We start from the raw sequence: 18,577 nt of genomic DNA, 5'->3' as shown, positions 1-18,577 counted from the left end.
AATAGAAAGTCACCTGACAGGTAATTGTACCAGAGATGAAAATTCTTACAAGAAATTTCTTATAATGAAATCTACTAGAAATTACAATAATGTGATCATTTAAGTGAACATGTATATGAAGATTAATACTGCAAGAGAAATTTCGGCTAGCCTTAGAATTTGTTACATGAGATTGTAACTATTGGTAAACAAACAAACAAATTCAGTAGCAATCAAAACCATTAAAGGCTTACCAGGTAAGAAAGTGCTGTTCTTCTCTATCTGGAAAAGAAAAATGTTTGTAGACTGGACCATCTGCTGAGAGCTTCAGAGATTAAGACAATCTAGGTACATCAGCAAAGCAAAAAGAAGTGTTTCTCTGAGTTGTTTGGAAATTAAGCACCTGCAACTTAATGCTGTCTGTCATACTCAGATGCTCTGATAGGATCTTGTATTTTATTTGGCTTTTTAGCTGTGAACAATCTAGAATGCCTGAATAGCAGCTCTGTTCCTGCTCTAGCAATCCTTGTATGCTTTTTGAAAGGTTAGCATTTTAGAGGTCATGGACGAATAGGTTAATGAAATCTTTATTTAAAAAGGTTTTGTTTAAACTCCTGTGCAGCTTTAGAAATTCTAGTCATGACAGTACTCTTGCTACTCTCTTCTGCAAGCCTTCTTGTTTTGCTTTGTTTTTTCTTATCTTGTGTGGATTAAATTACTTTTGTCTCTCCCTCACCAAGCCAGGAATGTTACAGTTGAAAATATAAATTGAGAGTTTCTTATTTCTTTTTCATCTTGAGGCCCACATGAAAGAAGCATACTGTACTTAGCAAAGACATGCAGCTGGGCAAATCAGAGTCAAGTATCTGTACAGTTTGCTGGGGATGGCATTCTCATCCAAATTAATTCTCATTCCTCATGTTGCAGCTTACATCTGTTGAAATACGGTTTCTGTTATGGTTTTGGAATATTTCCATTTACTGTAAGTTTCAGACAGTATTGATGAGGTCATTGTTTACTTTGAATGGCTCCTTGATAGAAAAAAAATAGAGCACAATGGTATGTTCAAGAAGCATGGTATGTAATAGATTATTAAATTAATCACAGGAGAGCTGCATGAGAAGCAACCTTGGGCAGAGCCTGAAGGAACAGATGTCCTTCCATATGACAGTGGGTTCTCATGTAATTGCAACAGGTATGGCTTACTGATAGATAACAGCCATGGGAATTCTGCCTACCAAAGCTGCTGCACGCAGCTGTATAAACCGGATGAACAGACTCACAAACAATATCGTGTGAGTAAGGTGCACTATTCCTCACACCCCTTTTTGTAGGATATTTCTGCAGCTGATATTTGGGCAGCAAAAGACACACTCCTCATACCAACTGAAATGGTTAAATCGCACAAGACCCATGCTTCCTTTATAGTACCCTGAGAAGACACTTGGACAACAGCCAGAAGCCTTATCTAGATGAAGTCATTATTAAATATTCAAGGTGAGACTTCAGAGTCAGTCTGCAGGTATGTGCTGCCACTGAAGGGACCATTATGCTGTTTCCACAGCCCAGGCTTCTAAGGGCATGGAAACAGTTTCTACATGCAATACCCTCCAGCAGTCACACTGCTGTGGGGTCAGATAAACTAATAACTGACCTTTTTTTCTTTTTTTGCAGTTTTTTTTTCTTTAAAAAGTGTCAGAAATACTTGGAACATCATTCTCATGAAAGCAGAACCCGCATGTCATGATCAGATAACTATATCTGATATAGCCAATGGAAACAACTGAAGTACAAAGTCCTGCTGTACCGTACTACTCTTACAAAGTGCAGATGGAAAAGGATATTCATGCACTAAGTATACATTATACAGCTTCTAATTGATTCAAATATTGTGAAGTGCACAGTGAAGATCCCTTATCCATACTATATCCCTATACTCCAGAGCTTAATAACTTTTTATTTAAAGAAGGGTCTCAACCTTTGACTTAGCCTGGAGCTTGTGATGAAATGGCCACGCTTGACAAGCAAACCATCACACACAAAAAAAGAGAACAAGTTTTTTCTTCATGAGATTGGCAACGTGGGTCAAGTAAATGAACAAGAATCCTACAAGACACTCACTTTTGAATTATATCTAAGTTATTACATTATGGAAAAAAACAATTAAATATGTTTTCTCCATGTAGTATATTCTTCATGAATTATTAAGGCATTCCCAGGAACTGGTTTTGGTTTGTTAAAATATGTTCTATGAAAAATTATTTTTTAATTTGTCATTTTTGCTTACTGGAAGGTTTCATGCTTAACAGTGACTGCATTTGTTAAATTGAACTTTGTCTACAATGCTTCTTTCAAAACACTTGTAAAAAATATCTAGTTACCCTTTGTCTTTTACATGCCAGACTATTTCTGTCAATACATAAAGCATGCACATATAGTAACACCTCAGGCACTGTTTCAATGGTAAGTTTCATGCTCTCCCCAGGATAGCCTGTGAAGTGCTGTATTTGGCAATCCTTCATAAAAATAATTTTCTTCATTTTTGTTTGAGATTGTTTTGTTGTGTTTGAGACAAACCCCATTGTACTTCCAAATAATTAGCAGTAGATCTCTGCATATTTGCTTCAAATAAGAAACTTAACTTTGGTTCTTAATGTAAATCATAAGTTATGGAAACACAGAAACACACTGTTGAAATGTAGCTAAGAAAAGCATGTATTGAGGCAACCATTCTGGAAGAAGCATAACCAAGACAAAAATATTTACTATGAAACAAGGCCATCTACGAAACTGCACCTATTCTGGGGAACTGCAGACCATTAAGCATGTGTGTGGATTCCTGAAGTGGTTTAAAAGGAAGACTGATGGACGAGTTGGCACATACACAAGCACACCTGCACTGCAGTGTTTTAGAGGAAGTAGGATTATTTTTATAACTTGAAATTTTCAAGATATACATTTAAAGAACAGGCAACGTCCAAAGAAAAAAAAATCTTTGATTTCCTCCAAATAATATTATTGAATCCTGTCCATGAGCTTGTGTATGTGTGCATACACTGTCAGAGGCATATACAGTTATGCATACCAAAACATAAAAAGAAATATGATTTAAGCCTGAAAAAGCATACGAAAGATTTTAGAACAGTGAATTAGATGAGAAAAATTATAAAAGGTAATGCATTTCAGGTGAGACAAATTCATTTTTAAGCCTTATGGAAGCAGTGGAAGCAATCCACCTTTAATAATGATAGGGGAGCACAGAGCTTTCTTCAAAAACTCATTCTGATTAATTTTTAAAAATGCATGAAATCTGAATGATTCTTGCTACTGAGCTCTCCTCTAGTCATAAGACAGGAAGAAAACTGGCATGCTTAAGCATAAATTTGGCTAGATTAGTAGGAAATCTACTGTAGTCATAAATGGAAAGTATTCAAACTAAAATGTCAGTAGTAGAGGATGACAGGAGTTAGTGTTAGAGGTCCAGATTTGAAGTATTTACACAAATACAATGTAGACAGCAACGTGGAACGCAAAGATTTCCAAGTTTGCAGATAGCACTTAATTAGCAGGTACTGCAAATAACGAAGGAATGTGCTGTGAGAAATCAGAGACTGGAATGGAAGAAAACTTTCAACTGTCAGGTGAGAGGAACTCTAATTACAGTGGAGATTTCAAAAGGCAACATACAGAACATCTTTAATGATAGACTTCTATGTAAGTCCATTACAGGTTTCAGTAAGTCGTGTATACATAGTTGTTGCTGTTGGTTTTATTGTGACATTGTTTTGTCGTTTTATTTCTCAGAGGCTTTAGACTTCTTACTCTAATGAGTGAGTCACAGAACTGCAGTCATTCCACGTCCATTGCAGGAGCTTTGGCTCAGATACACCAAAACACTTAGGCATTTACAAGGATTCTGACAAAAAACAAAGCCAAAATCACTATGCAACTAGTCCACAAAAAAGAATCTACCAATAAACTTCCTCATGGTGCCTGATGGTCTGCTTCTTTGTATGATCAGCACAGCCTTCACTTTGGCAGTAAGTTGATAGGTAGCTATTATCTACGTCTTGCACACAATGCTGAGGCTCATGCTGACCCAAGGAGGAAGAAGGATGTTCCCACTTCCTCTTCGTGCCACAGCTCAGTCCTCCAGTCCTCCATCAGCTAGATGGAATGCTCAGTTGACACAGGTGAGGAAATAAGTTCTTATTTCATCCAAGGATATTCCTAACATTATAGAAATGATGATTGTGCCAGCCCCACTATCAGGGCAGATCTCATTCAGGATGGTCATCCCCTTGTCTAGCTGAATCTTGAAAATCTGCAGGGTTGGAGATGCCCACCTCTCCTTTGGGTTTCTGTTTCCATACTGTACTACCTCCTTTATTAAAGCCTTCTCCTTCTAGTCAGTCTGAGCCTCTCAAGTTGCAATTCCTGCCAACTTCCTCTTCTTACACTGACTACTCCTATTGAGAAGAGCTGGACATTTTCCCAACTCCCCTTCCAGTAGCATTAGGCTATGTTTATATGCCCCCTTGTTTAGCCAAGCAGGCGTTCTGCTGAAATTCCCCATCTTAATGCGCAACAGGATAGTTTGTTCATGAGCTCTTAAACAGTTTTCTCTAAAAATCAGCCAGCTCTTTTGGGCACCTTTTCCCCTTTATGGCCCTTGACCAGGTGATTCTGCCTAGCAGTTCTCCAAATAGGCCAGATCTTCTCTCCTACTCCACTGCCTCTTTTTCCAGACTCCTCCAGATCCCAAGCTGTCACGTCACAGCCAACGATACCCCCTCTGCCTACACTTATCCTCAGTTCTTTCCCAATGGCAGAACAGGTGCAGCATTACACCAGTTGATCGGTCTACAATTTGCACTGTAAAATGATGGTTTGTAATAGTAGTGACGATAGTCTTCTTTGACTTGATCCCACATTCCTTAATCATGAGATGTGCCAGCAAGTTGGCTTCTACTTGCTCTCCCGCTGAGAGAGCCAACTGGCTTTTCAGATAGGGGAATTCAAGCACTATTTTACATCTCCTCTGTATGGAGGGATAATACGATTCCAGTGGACTTTCTTACTAGATTTATGTTCAATCTGAGTAGGTTTACAGAAGGTGGTATCGGTAGACCTGTGGTTACCATGTTTTAAAACTACTGTAATATCCAAGACTTAAGTCATGAATAAGTATTTGACCAAAATTATTATTGGCACCTATTATTTATAACTGCAAAGAAAATTGTCTTCTCATGTCCTATCAGGTCCTTAAACATTGGCTGTAACGTTCTCAGACATTATTACTCAACACAGCATATTTTTGCTCTGAAAAGCATTACAAATCATAGAATCATAGAATGGTTTGGGTTGGAAGGGACCTTTAAAATCACCTAGTTCCAACTCCCCTGCTATGGGCAGAGACACCTCCCACTGGACCATCCCAAATACCATCCTCCAGTTGATAATGGCTGCCCTCATAGTAATTGTAAACAAAACCTGGTAAATTTCTAGGCAGCACACTTCAAAAAAATCATCGCAAGTTCACAAGCTAAGCAAATTGTCATCTTTTTAAGGTAACTCTCAGTTCTCACGCCCATATCTAAATTTCATTACATGTGCCAAATCTGAATTAATTTTTACTCTCCATCTTCACAACTGCAACTTTCAGCCAGGCTCATTCCACCTGGTGAGTATGTCATCTTGCTCTTTGGGTTTGAAAATGCCCATAGGGTTATTGCAAAGTTATCCTTGTATCCATCTATGTTACTTCTATCATCCCCTTCAGCTCCATCCACTCTATTCTATACCACACTAAACTGCTGGACTCTTCTGGGCCACCCTACTCAGATGACAGTTTGGTAATACTGGGCTACTTACATGTTTAGCCCATTGTTTGCTCTATTGATCTGCAGTTTTCATCCCAGTCTCCTTTCTGTGGGTTTATAGCTTTATGGCAATTAGATGCAAAACTATCGGGGGAATAGGCTTTCTTCTTTTGTTTGATGCTTATGTAGTATCCATTACAATACTTTCATGAGTAGGCCTTTGTAAATTAGGAAAAATGTGTATCGTGTAGTTTGTTTGTGCAAACATATCATTTGTGGCTATTTTGTTCTGGACTAATGGATCACTATAGAATTTGAAAAGTGATATTTGAATCACCCGAGGAAACAGTAATACAACTCCGAAGTTGCAGCCTCCTTCAAGATCAGGCTCACTGCTCACATAAACATAAATGGAGGTTGCTAAGAAAAAGCATTTCCTTTTTGGCATGAAATTGTCAGACAGGCTGTCAGTCTGTAGTGATGCTAAGGGTGCTAAGTAGGTCTGGGCTAGCAAGTCAAATGGTAGATGCAAATACATCCACTTGTAGGACCTGCTTGCTCAGGAAGAGTTTGAGAGAGCAGCGTCCTTCATCTCCCATGTGCTTCATTCTCTTCCAAGCAAACTAATCTGTAGATGTGCTGATGTCAAGCAGACAGATGAACCAAGTCCAGCAAACGAATACACAAAACAAACTTTCATCCAGCACTTTTGGCAGCGAGTCATTTGAGATTTGCAAGAGTTGCTGTTAACTCCTACCTTGAAAATTCTCACTGTTTCTGCAGGCTCAAACAGCTGATTTTGCCAGCTGAGGGCCAGGTCAAGTTCTGCTTCCAAGAGTGCTTAATTAGTCCTGCGAGGGTGAACCGTTACATCTGGTCACACCAAGGATGATCTCTGCCCTGCTGGGGCAAAGCCAGCTGAAGAGCAGGACTTGGGCTGCCTTTAACACTACTTCAGGCAAGTGCCCACAGGTATGCCAAGGCAAGACCTGGGCATTCCATCCCTAAAGTTGCTATGGTGTCCTCTGGTCTGCTCTCCAGTGTCTAGGACCCAGAATTTAAAAATCAATGGCTTTTTGTCCTATTGGAGAACGCTACATTGACTTGGATATTGTTGCTTTAAGGATGACTGAATAATTCCTTCTTTTTTTTTCTTTTTTTTTTTTCCCCTTTGTTTCATTGCCTCTTTCATTTTCATCTGGGTATGAAACCAACCACATTTCTAAAAACTTCAGAATGCTTCAGGGCAATGAATGAAAATGATTCCCAACTATAGATTATTGCTCTGGTTAAAAGCATCTATTTGCATAAATAAATGAATACATAAATAAATAAGGTCTAGTCTGGAAATAAAGTCTATTTCTATATCTTCACTACTCATATTGAAAAATATACAACCTTTCTAATTTTCTGATTTATATTAATACATGGAAATATACATATGCTCTTCCTCAATTCATAATGTTTCAATTAATACTTCTGATCTAAAATGTGTTCTTGGCTTTTACTTACAGATCAATAAAATTAACAAACAAGAATCAATGCTGGCTTACTGTGTGTTCTGAATGACAGTTAAAAATAATCTGAAATACACAAAATATTGTTGACCTTTTAGCAGTAAACCCAATAAAAGAGAAAGTGGGTCAATCTGAAGCCACTTAAGGCTCATCTTGAAGTTAATCAGGGTGAGTAATATTTTCCTTAGTAATAGTAACTATTTTCCTGTTGATGGAACAATATTATTTTCATTTGTGTGTTCGATTACTGGTTGAAAGGATTTAGGCTGATAGAAGCTCCAAAAATGACAGCTTTGCAAGTAAGTTCAAATTGATAAACAGTAAAAGGAAAACAAGGAAAAGGAGGAGAGACTAATAATACAGCCCTCTGTCTACTTGATCTATATAAATTTTCTTGATAAGAAATGGTTGCTTTGAGGGTCCTTGCCCTGAGGCACAGATAAACTGAAGCTGTTTTTGCAGAGATCTCTGGCAGTCACAAATGGAACAAAAGGTCTTCAGCTGTCAGCAACATGATGTTTACAAGATAGAAAAGCACATTATTGGACAAGAGTTTGTTGAACCAATTGCTTACATCTGTTCACCTGGCTGTCAGTTTACTGTACAGGCTATATTAAATAACACACAATGTCTTTCTTTCACAAATAAACAGATGTTTGCAGGTCTGATTAGGTTAGCTGATTACTGGATTATAATTAAACATTTGCTTTTTTTTGTTTTTTTTTTCTTTTTCCTCCCAGCAGTGGCTATCTAAGATCTGTCCAACACATGAAAACTTCTGCTATGGTATAGACCAATACGTAATCAGAATAAATGAAAATGTAAAATATGGCTTAAATGCAGAAGAACCAATGATCAGAAAATTTGTCATTCTCCCTTAATTACTCTTCTCAAGTGTCTGTGTTAGACAGACAGAGAAAGATACAATTGGAAAACAGTATTCTGTGATGTAGCATCAAGGTTCAGCACACTAATAAAACATTTATCTTCCCAGTTTTATATTATTGTGGTCTCCTGTGCAATAGAACTACAAATAACAAACATTAGTCAATATATGAAAGTCTATTTCCTTCACAGAAGGACCCGTGAAAGGCTGAAGTACTATTAAAACTCTGTAAGATGGAAATTTATAACAAAGCTTACGAGAACAAACAAAAAAATTCTGTTTTCCAGAATATCGCATCTGTGTTTTTTTAAAAACACAGCTATTTGAAGGTAGCATGGCTTTTCACTATGCCATCCTTTCTGCTAAATGGACCACTGCTCAGTCGTATAAAAACGTGTTCATATAGCATTATCAACAGTTAAGTATATTTGATACCTCCCATGTGGCTACTTACATGCCACTATTTGATGCTTTGCATATTGTTGCAAATGTTCGCAATAAATAGAAACTAGAACCAAATATTAGTGAGGAAGGGTTTTTAAGTTGCACAAGGGCATTTTCATACATAAAGCTGACAGGAGCTACAATCAGCTTCTCGGAGACCAGGCCCGTGTCTGCTAAACAAGTTTAAAAACATGCTTTTTTTATGTTAGCTTAGAAGATACAGCTCTGCACTTGTTTATATTTGTGTAACTGTGGAAGACAGAACGATAGAGCCAGTGCTGCTTAACCCATCCATTTTTCCTGTCTCTGTTGCCCTCTGCCTTCCTGACCATCTGATCAGGTCAAACATTTAACCTCGCAGTTCAGAGATCAGCTAAGTCTTGCCCTCATTTGACCCATGTGAAGAATTAAGACTCCTTTCCAACAATCTTTGCCCTGACCAACTGAGCTACAATGGCAACTAACTTGGCGAGGTTTAAAGCCACTCTGAATCTCCTTAGTGTTAGAGGAGTGCTAATAGCAGAGCAGCTGTTTTCAAGAATCTCACACTTTGCATCTGCTGTATTAAGAATTTTACTAATTTCTCCCTCATTGTTTGTTCTCATGTGATGTAAGACGTAAACAGATCTACCAACCTCAAAAATGTGTTTTTCTTTCAAAGGAAGTAATTTCTTTAGGAAAAACAGTGTTTAGTTAAGATGTCTAAAAAAGATTTGTTTTGATTTCTGCACAAAGGTCTAATTTGGTTTCTTCAGTTTCTAACATATGGTTTCAGCAGGATTTTGGACCAGATGGCCTCCAGGGTCTCTTCCAACCTAAACTATTCCATAAGTGTCTTCAGTTCTTGAGGTAAAAGTTGGGCTAGACTCTTGTGCTTTGGACTACTCAGTACAGCACAGACTGAAGCAACCAACTTCAGCAGCTGAATTGCATCAGCCCTTCCAGTTTCTCAGTGCAGTTCTAACCTACTGTATACAGAAGTGGTTTATAAATCATACATCTCTGAGCTTCTTGCTCTGCACAACCAGTGTAAATCCTTCCCACACTAACAAAGTGCTTCCTTCACCAGAGTAAGGCATTAGTTTGGGATAGGCAAATGCCCACCACTCTAAGGATAAAACAAGTGATTAATGTCTGTAGCTTTTGCAATATGCTTCTGTCACAAGCAAGAAGATAAATTCTGGTATATTATCATCCAAGTGGGTTATGAAGGGAACATTATATAATTCAAAAGGAAAAACACAGTTTTCCAGTGAGTTACAAAGTTCTGTTTTCCAGCTCTAGAAGGTCATGAGAGCATACTACTGAAAATGGCAGCATTCATCTACACTGCACACTAAAACACAGCATTAAAAATATTAAAACAGGTCCAAAGCAAAGAGACTGGGAATTGAAAGTGCCGAGGTCTCATTATATGCACTCTGAGTTGGGTAGACCCTGACTTGATCTACCGCTAAAAGCTCAGCTAGTGCAGGCTGATATCTTGATCAATACTGATGAGAGCCTTTCAGAACAGTGAATACAGAAATTTAACAATCCTCTACTCAGCACATACAGACTGGGACTTTTCAAAATTTTGTTTTCTCTTGTAAGATTTTTTATTTATTCAAAATGCAGTCCCATACAAACAAGAGCACAGGCTGGATATCTTAGTCACCCCTGTCAAAATTTGTTTCTGTTTCCAATCATTAAAATTTCACCAAAACAAAAAGGTAACCACCATATTTTGATATGGACAGAATGATGTATTCTCCCTTAATTTTGTTCTTGGAAGTAATCATTCTGACTGAAATTTTCCAAAAAGATTCAGTCTGAGGCTGATAATCAGTATGCAAAATTTCAAGCCAAATAGTTAAAGTTTGGCAAAGTTGCAAGCAACAGAAAAAAAATGATTTTGTAATGGAACTTCTGGACAGTCCACTCTACCACACATACAAAAGGTACTTAAAATTTTATGGCTTTTCTGGAAATCACTAACATTTTTTTCATTCTCTGAAAATAACTTGGTACAAAATTTCTGGATTTCTTGTACTCACAAATATTCCTAGTTGAGCATCATTAAATGCAGCACTGGAAGCTTCAGATTCCCCAAGGAAGAAGGAAACACGTTTTACAGAAGTGTGAAGATCTGGGATTGGACATGTGCAAATGCACATATTCACATGACTGTTCACAACCCTTGAACTGAGGCAAACGTTTCCACTAAAGATGAAAATAATTTTGATATAATTCCAGAAGCATTAAAGTTGTTAATATTATTGCCAGAGACCACAGACACCACTGAGCTTTATTAACCTTTGTATACATCTAGAAGATGTTAGTGTGAAGATTCACACTGCATCAACACTTATTTTCGTAAACAGTGTTTAAAGATTACCAGTATTAGTTCTGAAATTACAATTTTTATGCATATATGTATGTAATTGCATATGTACATACACACACTGAATACAGCACAAAGTACACTGTGTCCATACTCATGTACTATTTTGCTGGGCAAATTCAACACATTTTTATAAGACTATCCTTTCAGCGCTCTGAAAAGCACTTTGTTCCAGTCTAATGTCCCTCCTTTTCCTTATAATGTTGTTGAAATGTGATTTACTAGATTAACTTGTTACACTAGTGCTTAATCTAGTACTAACAGTTGTCCTTGCAAGTACTTTCAGTGCTTGTCAGCACAGTGACACACAGTTCAACTTCCAAAGACTTTCTGAAATCCATACATTGTGCAATGTAACACAAATGAAGAAGAAGCTAATGGGAAGCATTTTCAAATTCTGAGAAAGAAAGTCCATTTGTGACCAAAGGCAATGTTCCCACGTAATTATTCAAAACTTGTGAACTATTCAGCAGATCACTCTGGAAGCAATACCTCGTATTTATTTCCATGGGAATAACAACAGATATAAAGAGTACAATAGCACTCTGATAAAGCTAATTATCAGCTACAAAACACTCTTTCAACACAGTCCCCAGCATTAGCTATGAATTTTCACCAGCGGTGAACAAGAGCCTGCATGCTGTGCTCATATACCTCTACATCCGTGGAGGTGACCCACTGTCTCTGCCACCACTGGTGAAATGCTCCACCCACTGCTGCACTGTGCTCATGCCCACTGCTGGATCTCCACAAATGTTCATCAAGCATTGATGAATGTCAATGGGTGCAATTTTTTCCACATGAAAGAATTCAGTGCCACAGCTTTGCTTCATACGCACTTCCATATCTTAGACGCCATGTTGCCAGACTGCCCCTCTGCTGCCATCTGTCACACAGCAACAAAATATGATGGAATTGTGGTGGGAAGGTTCAGCCTCTGCTGCCATACCACCAACATTGGCCTCTTATGTCATGGGCCGACACCATCAAATAGGAGGCATTATTTTCAGAACAACTCTCATACTTTGATCAAGAAGAACAGTTAATACTGACAAAAAGATTGTTTTCTCATTCTGTCCATAAACTTCTTGTTCTCTTTGCCACAGAATCAGCTTCACTGATGCCATGCTCCCCTGTCCCACAGCAACTGAACTGAGAAAGTCTATTTGGTTTGCACTGGTCAGGTGGTCCAGAGACAAAGAGAGCTTTCACTTACTGGGCACAGGTAGTGTCAGGTTAGGTGAATTTATTCAGTGTTTCCACTAACAGATCATGGAGTTAGGCAATAAGAAATAAAATATATCTTATGCGCTATTTCCTATACTTAAAAATAGTTTAATTTATAAAGTGGCTAAAGTTTATCAGAATCTATGGAGTAGCTCAAAGTGTTCCAAAATATTATTAGTTAAATAATGCAATGAAACAGGTAGCAGAAGCTAAACCCTGGAATGCTTTTCTACTGTTCTCACATCTCCTCTCCTGTTGTGGAGTATCTTTAACACATTCTCTGCCCAAGCATGCCAGCTGGAAACCTTTTTCATTGCCTCATGAGACAAAGCAACTGCTGAGCAGCAGAGTGTCTACCCACACTGGCAGCACCCCACCCAGACTATCACTCTCAAGACTAGTAACATTTAGAAAAGAAGCAGAAAAGAAAGTTCTTTAACCTGGCTGCACTGCCAGGAATCAGCAATCAAAATTTTGATTCCTGCACAGCCAGAAATCAAAAATATTAGCATTTCTGTGTTAAAAGTATTAGCAGCTTGGTCACTCACTTCACAGAAACATTCTGCCATAAACTTCATAACCTAAAAGAAAATGCTGGGGTATCCGTACTATGTCAAAGAGGATCAGGCAAAAAGCAATAGGCTCTGAGGTTTGAGTTATTAGTGGGGGGAAATAAAAAGAATGGTCTCATGAGTGTCATCCAGGGGGCATTTTGCTACTTGCCTGTATGTCATCTACTGCTTCAGCAGATGAGAAATGGAGCTTATTTAGACAAAAAGAAACAGAAACTGAAGTAGATATTTTTAATCCAATTTTTTCATCCTGTCAATGATTCAATGCACTAATATTCACTGCCATCAAAACTTGAATCAACTTTCAAAAAGTGTGAAAAACCTTACCAACAGATTACTGGAAATGGAAATTAAAATATGTCTTCAAAACACAGAGCAGTGCTGTGTTTGAGGTATCAGGTTTAGTTCCAGTCACCCTGAACAGCATACTGCTAGCTCCTGTCCTCAGAGCATGGCAGCTGTGTAGTCAGGCAGGTTCTCACTCTTGGTCTAGCTTATTCTACCTAGGCAAGGTAATCTCAGAGTAGTATATCTTATTGTGGTGAAATGTGCTTTTCAGCGCCCTTGTAAAACTGCTTTTTTATTAAAATAGCTACATATATTTATCTATTCACTACTAATTCAATGATGCATGAATTTGCAAAAGTCAAACTTAGATAAAAGTAGTAAAAAGTGATTATAGCAAGGCATTTTAGAATTAATAAAAAGAAAATAGAAAAAAAGGCAATGCAAGGCAAGGGAATTCCAGTTCAGAAGAGGATTGGGAATTAATTGAGGGAATTATAAAGACGCCTCCTCCATTCAAGGAGAACATTGCTGTATTGAAAGAGGCTTGGAGCAGAATGGCACTTCCAAAAAAGCAGTATCTGCTTCTGGAACTTGGAAGCAAAATTAGTCTGTGAGCAGAAATTTTTCTCTGAGTATTCAGATCCAGTAGCAATCCATTTCTGAGGCTTATTAGAGTTGGTGGTTATGATCTTCTTTTCTACAAAGACCTCAAATTTAATCTACTTCCAGGGCCATACACACCAATATCAGATGTAGGATAAGGTAATTACTGAGGGCACAGAAATAGAAATAGAAAAATGGGGCAGTTTCCAAGGACTAAGGAGAGATCATCTTCTTCTTTGAAAACAGCTAGCCATGTAGCAGTATGTCCTCTGAATCACCACTAGGAAAAAGAAAACTGTCTAACAAAATGATTATTCCTCTATGACTTCTCTTTTTAAGCATCTAAACATCCATCTTGTTTTACATAGCTCTCTTGGGAGCAGGACAAGTTTACACATTAATGGTGTGCTTTCTGAAAAATTGATTTCATCGTCACAATCACCGAAACCTAATGAAAGAGTTGTTTGTATTGGAACTAACTTACCATCTTTGCAGAAGTCTGAAAAAGCAAAGTCCCTGAACCCCTAGAAACTCTTGGCAGTTGTATGTTCTTTTGAAAGATCTGAACACGATAAACTTAGGGTTCAATTTGCAAATAATTGCAAGGGAAATGAAAAATGAATCTATGTCTGAATATAGTGAGTGCCATTCTGTGAAACTGAGAAGGATAACACATGGTGAAGAAAAAGAAATTTGTGGTTGAGTTTTCTGCTCTGGATTGGTGTAATGGAAAATGCTATTCCCCAGTCACTTTCCTGACTCCTATTTATTTCACAATGTCCTATTGCTTTCCAGTTCAACTCATGCAGGCTTTCATGTTTCTGTTGAACAATTTCATAGACACTTCAGGCCAAAAAATTAGATCTACTTTTTTTTTTTCTTTTTTTTTTTTTTTTTAATCATGTAGCCAAGCCTAGGCCAGACACTAAGCTGGATAAAACCACAAACTCTCAATAGAGACAGTATCCCAGAAATTGCACTTCCTCTGTCTACTTAATAATCAGCAAAATGCCACATCTTTAGTCATGTTCCTCTCCTTTGATTTATTTTTCTAACGGTAAAATTCCAAAAATCCATACCCACCGGTTTTGTTCCTGAACAATGGAATACTCCTAAACATTGAGTTTACTGGTGCTGCTTGAAGCAATACTTTCTCAAACATCATAATTTCTAGACAAAATGAAATCACTTTTTTCAGGGCAGCTGAAGGCATTAAATGCTTTGAGGGCTGTATTCACTAAGAATCACAGAGGAGATTCAGTATTTGGCTGAACATTACACTATGCTCTGTATCATTAAAACTTTTTAGATTATGCTCCTATATACAAGTTTCTTCCTTGAGTTTTCAAAAAAGCTCCACAAGTTATCATTATAAGATGTAGCCCAATTGAAGTTTTGTTGTTTTTTTTTTTAATGCAGTTGTCATCATAATACATTTTCTACACACTAAGGAGGAAAAATAATTTCAGAAATATTCACCTCATATCAGGTCACATTTTCAAAAATTGGAGTTAGCAACATTATGATTTATACCACTTAATGCCAATCTCCCTTTTCAAAATGTGTTCACAGTGTCTGTGGTCCACGTTTCCCAAGAAAAAGCTCATTTTGTGAGCTGAAGTGATTCAGTATGGAATAAACAGTCAGGGCTCCTCAGCGGAAGTGTAAGGGGGGACATGTAGAGTTTCTTGGGGCAAGAGAGATTAAAGGAAGACCAAAATAAGATTATATCCTCCTTCAAGGACTTTTCATACTTATTTTACAGCCTGGAATACCAGAACTGGCATTAATCAGAGATTATACATAACACTAACTTAGTAGAATGTCTTTTCCTAAGCAGAGTCAGAGGAGATTTAGCCTGAATCAGTGACTTCTGTACGAGTGAGTGCATGTGTATGCGTGTGTGTGAATATGTCTATGTTTAGAGGGAATCTCAACTTTGATGAGATGAGGTTTCCCCAGTGTTGCTTGAACCTCATTTTGTTGCTTCATGAAAATATCTATCACTAGTGCTGCTCACTTGATGGAATTTTTCAAGCAATAGGAGGACATAAAACACGCAATAAGGTTGCTATCTAGCTCCCTCTCCCTTCCCATCTCTCTTTCTCTCCCCACTTCTCATTCTTCTCTGTCACTTTGAAGGAAACATTTTCTTGCAGTGGCTCCAAGAAAAGCTGTCATCTGGAAAAACTTAACTATGAGATCTATCCTTACTACTACTGACAGAGTATTTTGACAAGTACTGAGCATGCAATTTTATCTGACAAATTCAATATAGCTTGGTAACTTGACAACCAGAATTCTGCTGTATTTACCCCTTAGCTTCTCAGATATTACAATAGCAACAGTAACAGAATAAAAAGGAGTAAAAGGCAGCAAGTCACTAAAAACTACCCAGCATACAGGTATGTCTACTTTGCCATAGTCAGCATTAAAAAATTACCTGCAAATGCTGTCACCATCGCTTCTGACTAGAACAAAACTAAAAGCTCTTGTATTTTGGTATGTTTTTTTTTTTTAATCGTATGCTTTTATTCTAAACGGCAATAATTGCACAGGTATTCTCCATTCACTCCAGGGTGAGAGAGAGCAGTGCAGGACAAGTTCTGAAAGTCAACAGTAAAATACCAACTTATTAGAAGATCATAAGGAAAGTATAGCAGGAGCAGAATTTCTGCCTGAAGTTATGAAGGCTCGTATAGGGCAATGGTCTCATTATTATATTTCTTTGGAGACTAATCTGCACTCATTTTTGTAGATTGCTGGAGAGCTCAGAAACAGTTTTCTTGCTCAGACTGCTGGATGTTGAGCTTGTCTGATATAAAAACACTTCTAGCTCAGGCTAAAATAATTTTTCATTGAATTTGAAATTGCCATCAAAGTAATGTATGAATATTGCTTCTTATGCAAATGCTTCTTACAGGTTTGAGACTCTCTCTTCATGAAATATTAAGAAGGATCAGCTACAAAGGGGCTAGATTCCTTTTTTTTTTTTTTTTGTGCATCAGATGGTTTTTGTTTTTGTTTTTGTGCATCAGATGGCAGGGTAAGGCTGGGAAGTATTGTAATCAAGTCATAAAAGCCAATTAGAAGATACAGGTACAGTTAACACAGTGTTTGCTGTTTATGTAGGCAGAGAAATATAATAGCATCCATGCAATTTGAAATACCAGTTCTTCACCTTAATAAAACACCTTCTGTATGGATGGACAGACATCCTTTAATGGAAAAACAGTTTCTAATGACTCTTCTTACCAGACACAATTAAAATAGATAAAAGAAACAGCACCAAGAATATGGCATTGTTTCTTGTGATTACAGCTGGCTCCACCGATACTAAGGATGCAGGCAAAAATTTCCTCTGCTGTAGGAATCCTGAGAGCCAAGATTTAATTAAAAAGAACTTGCCTGGGGATGCCTTTGCTTGTTTCTTTGCTGTTCTGAAGAAGATCAGTATCTTCCCTCAACTAATTGCCTACAGGCATATTTACAATGAAGATAGCCTCCAGTTTCAAGATATATGTGCCTTTCAGCCACAATGCACCAGAGCAGAAGGCCTATTACTTCATCTGTTTTCCTATTCTTTTGAAAACATTTTTGGTTTTCATGTTGATAAGGACCTATGAGAGAAAAAAGCAGTTTTAAGTAAGGGAAACTAAAGTGCTTTTGAAATGCATTTCCTATTTGAGATAGAAATGCATTTGGAATTGCCCATTAATGAAATCTGCTACATCATTATCTAAGATTTAACTGTTCTTTTAAACATTAAAAAAAAAAAAAAAAAAGTGTGAGAGAAAAAGAGATCTTTTCTGTTTGGAGCTGAGTGTGACTAGCACAGGTTCTGCAGGCCATACTGCACATTTTCAGACACATTCTTTGTGTGTAGTTTTGCCATAGTTGAAAAGACCTAGGAGTAGGTTTTTACTGCACATATGTTTCAGACTTAGCTTTAAAAGGAATGTTTTAGAGTCTACTTGCAAAATGTATGAATGCATTCGGCTGTGTCTGAAAGCTTCATCTATGTCTGCAAGTAGATCATGATTTTGGAAGCTCCTAGATAAAACAGCCCTTACACGACCTCAGAGTACCTGAAGGAAGAGGAAGGACACTACATAGAATCACAGAATCATTTATGTTGGAAGGGAAATAACACTGTTTTGATCAAGTAAATTAAAGAACAGTAACAAAGTTAAAATTATAGAGCTTGTCAGCATACAGTTTTCAGCAGAGCAAAAGACCTATTTTTTTCACTGTTACTGCAATGGAGAAGTTTGAGGGTGGGACATGGGATCTCAGTGCTTTGCACACTCTGTCTGATATGCGAAATTCATAGAATTGATAGAAATTTCCAAGGGAAAGCCAGCAGAAACCCAACTGTTTTCTATCACCAGTTAATCCCTATTAAACATGAAGACAAGAAATTTTATAAGCATCTATGAAATGCCTCTAGAGAAGAACTCTAATCTTACTGATATCACTGCTGCAGTACATCTACTGTCTTTTGTAGCCATTCCTTTTCTTGTTTATGTTTAATCCCTTCCACTTACTGGAAAAACAAATGGACTGAGCAGCCAGTAAGAGATGAGATGCACTGCTCTGCCTCTGTGTTCCTAATATAAACACAGAGTTATTACACAGGAAAAACAGGGAGGGCTAGCACTCTTCACCTTGTATGAATGAAACTTTTATTTAGGCTGATAAAAACACTGAATCAAGCATGAAAAGAACTAGAGTCCCTAACCTGAGAAACAAACACTTCTGTCTTTACTGCTAGCAGAACTATAGGATATTGGGCTTATGAGCACAAAAAAAAACTGTTAAAACATATCAAGAGATTCCCAGTATTTCCTACCTCA

General features: G+C 37.6%; 1 long non-coding RNA gene across 2 annotated transcripts in view; it reads right to left on the bottom strand.

The window, feature by feature from the left end:
- Nucleotides 1–18,577, bottom strand: part of LOC125694393 (uncharacterized) — a 196,557-nt gene that overhangs the window by 9,004 nt on the left and 168,976 nt on the right. For both annotated transcript variants that reach the window (XR_007377537.1, XR_007377536.1), the window contains one exon: nucleotides 234–261. This is a non-coding gene — a long non-coding RNA (uncharacterized LOC125694393). The remainder of the gene's footprint in view (nucleotides 1–233; nucleotides 262–18,577) is intronic.

This window comes from Lagopus muta, chromosome 6 (assembly GCF_023343835.1).
Source record: "Lagopus muta isolate bLagMut1 chromosome 6, bLagMut1 primary, whole genome shotgun sequence".
Classification (NCBI taxonomy): domain Eukaryota; kingdom Metazoa; phylum Chordata; class Aves; order Galliformes; family Phasianidae; genus Lagopus; species Lagopus muta.
This window is presented reverse-complemented; position numbering and strand designations above follow the sequence as displayed.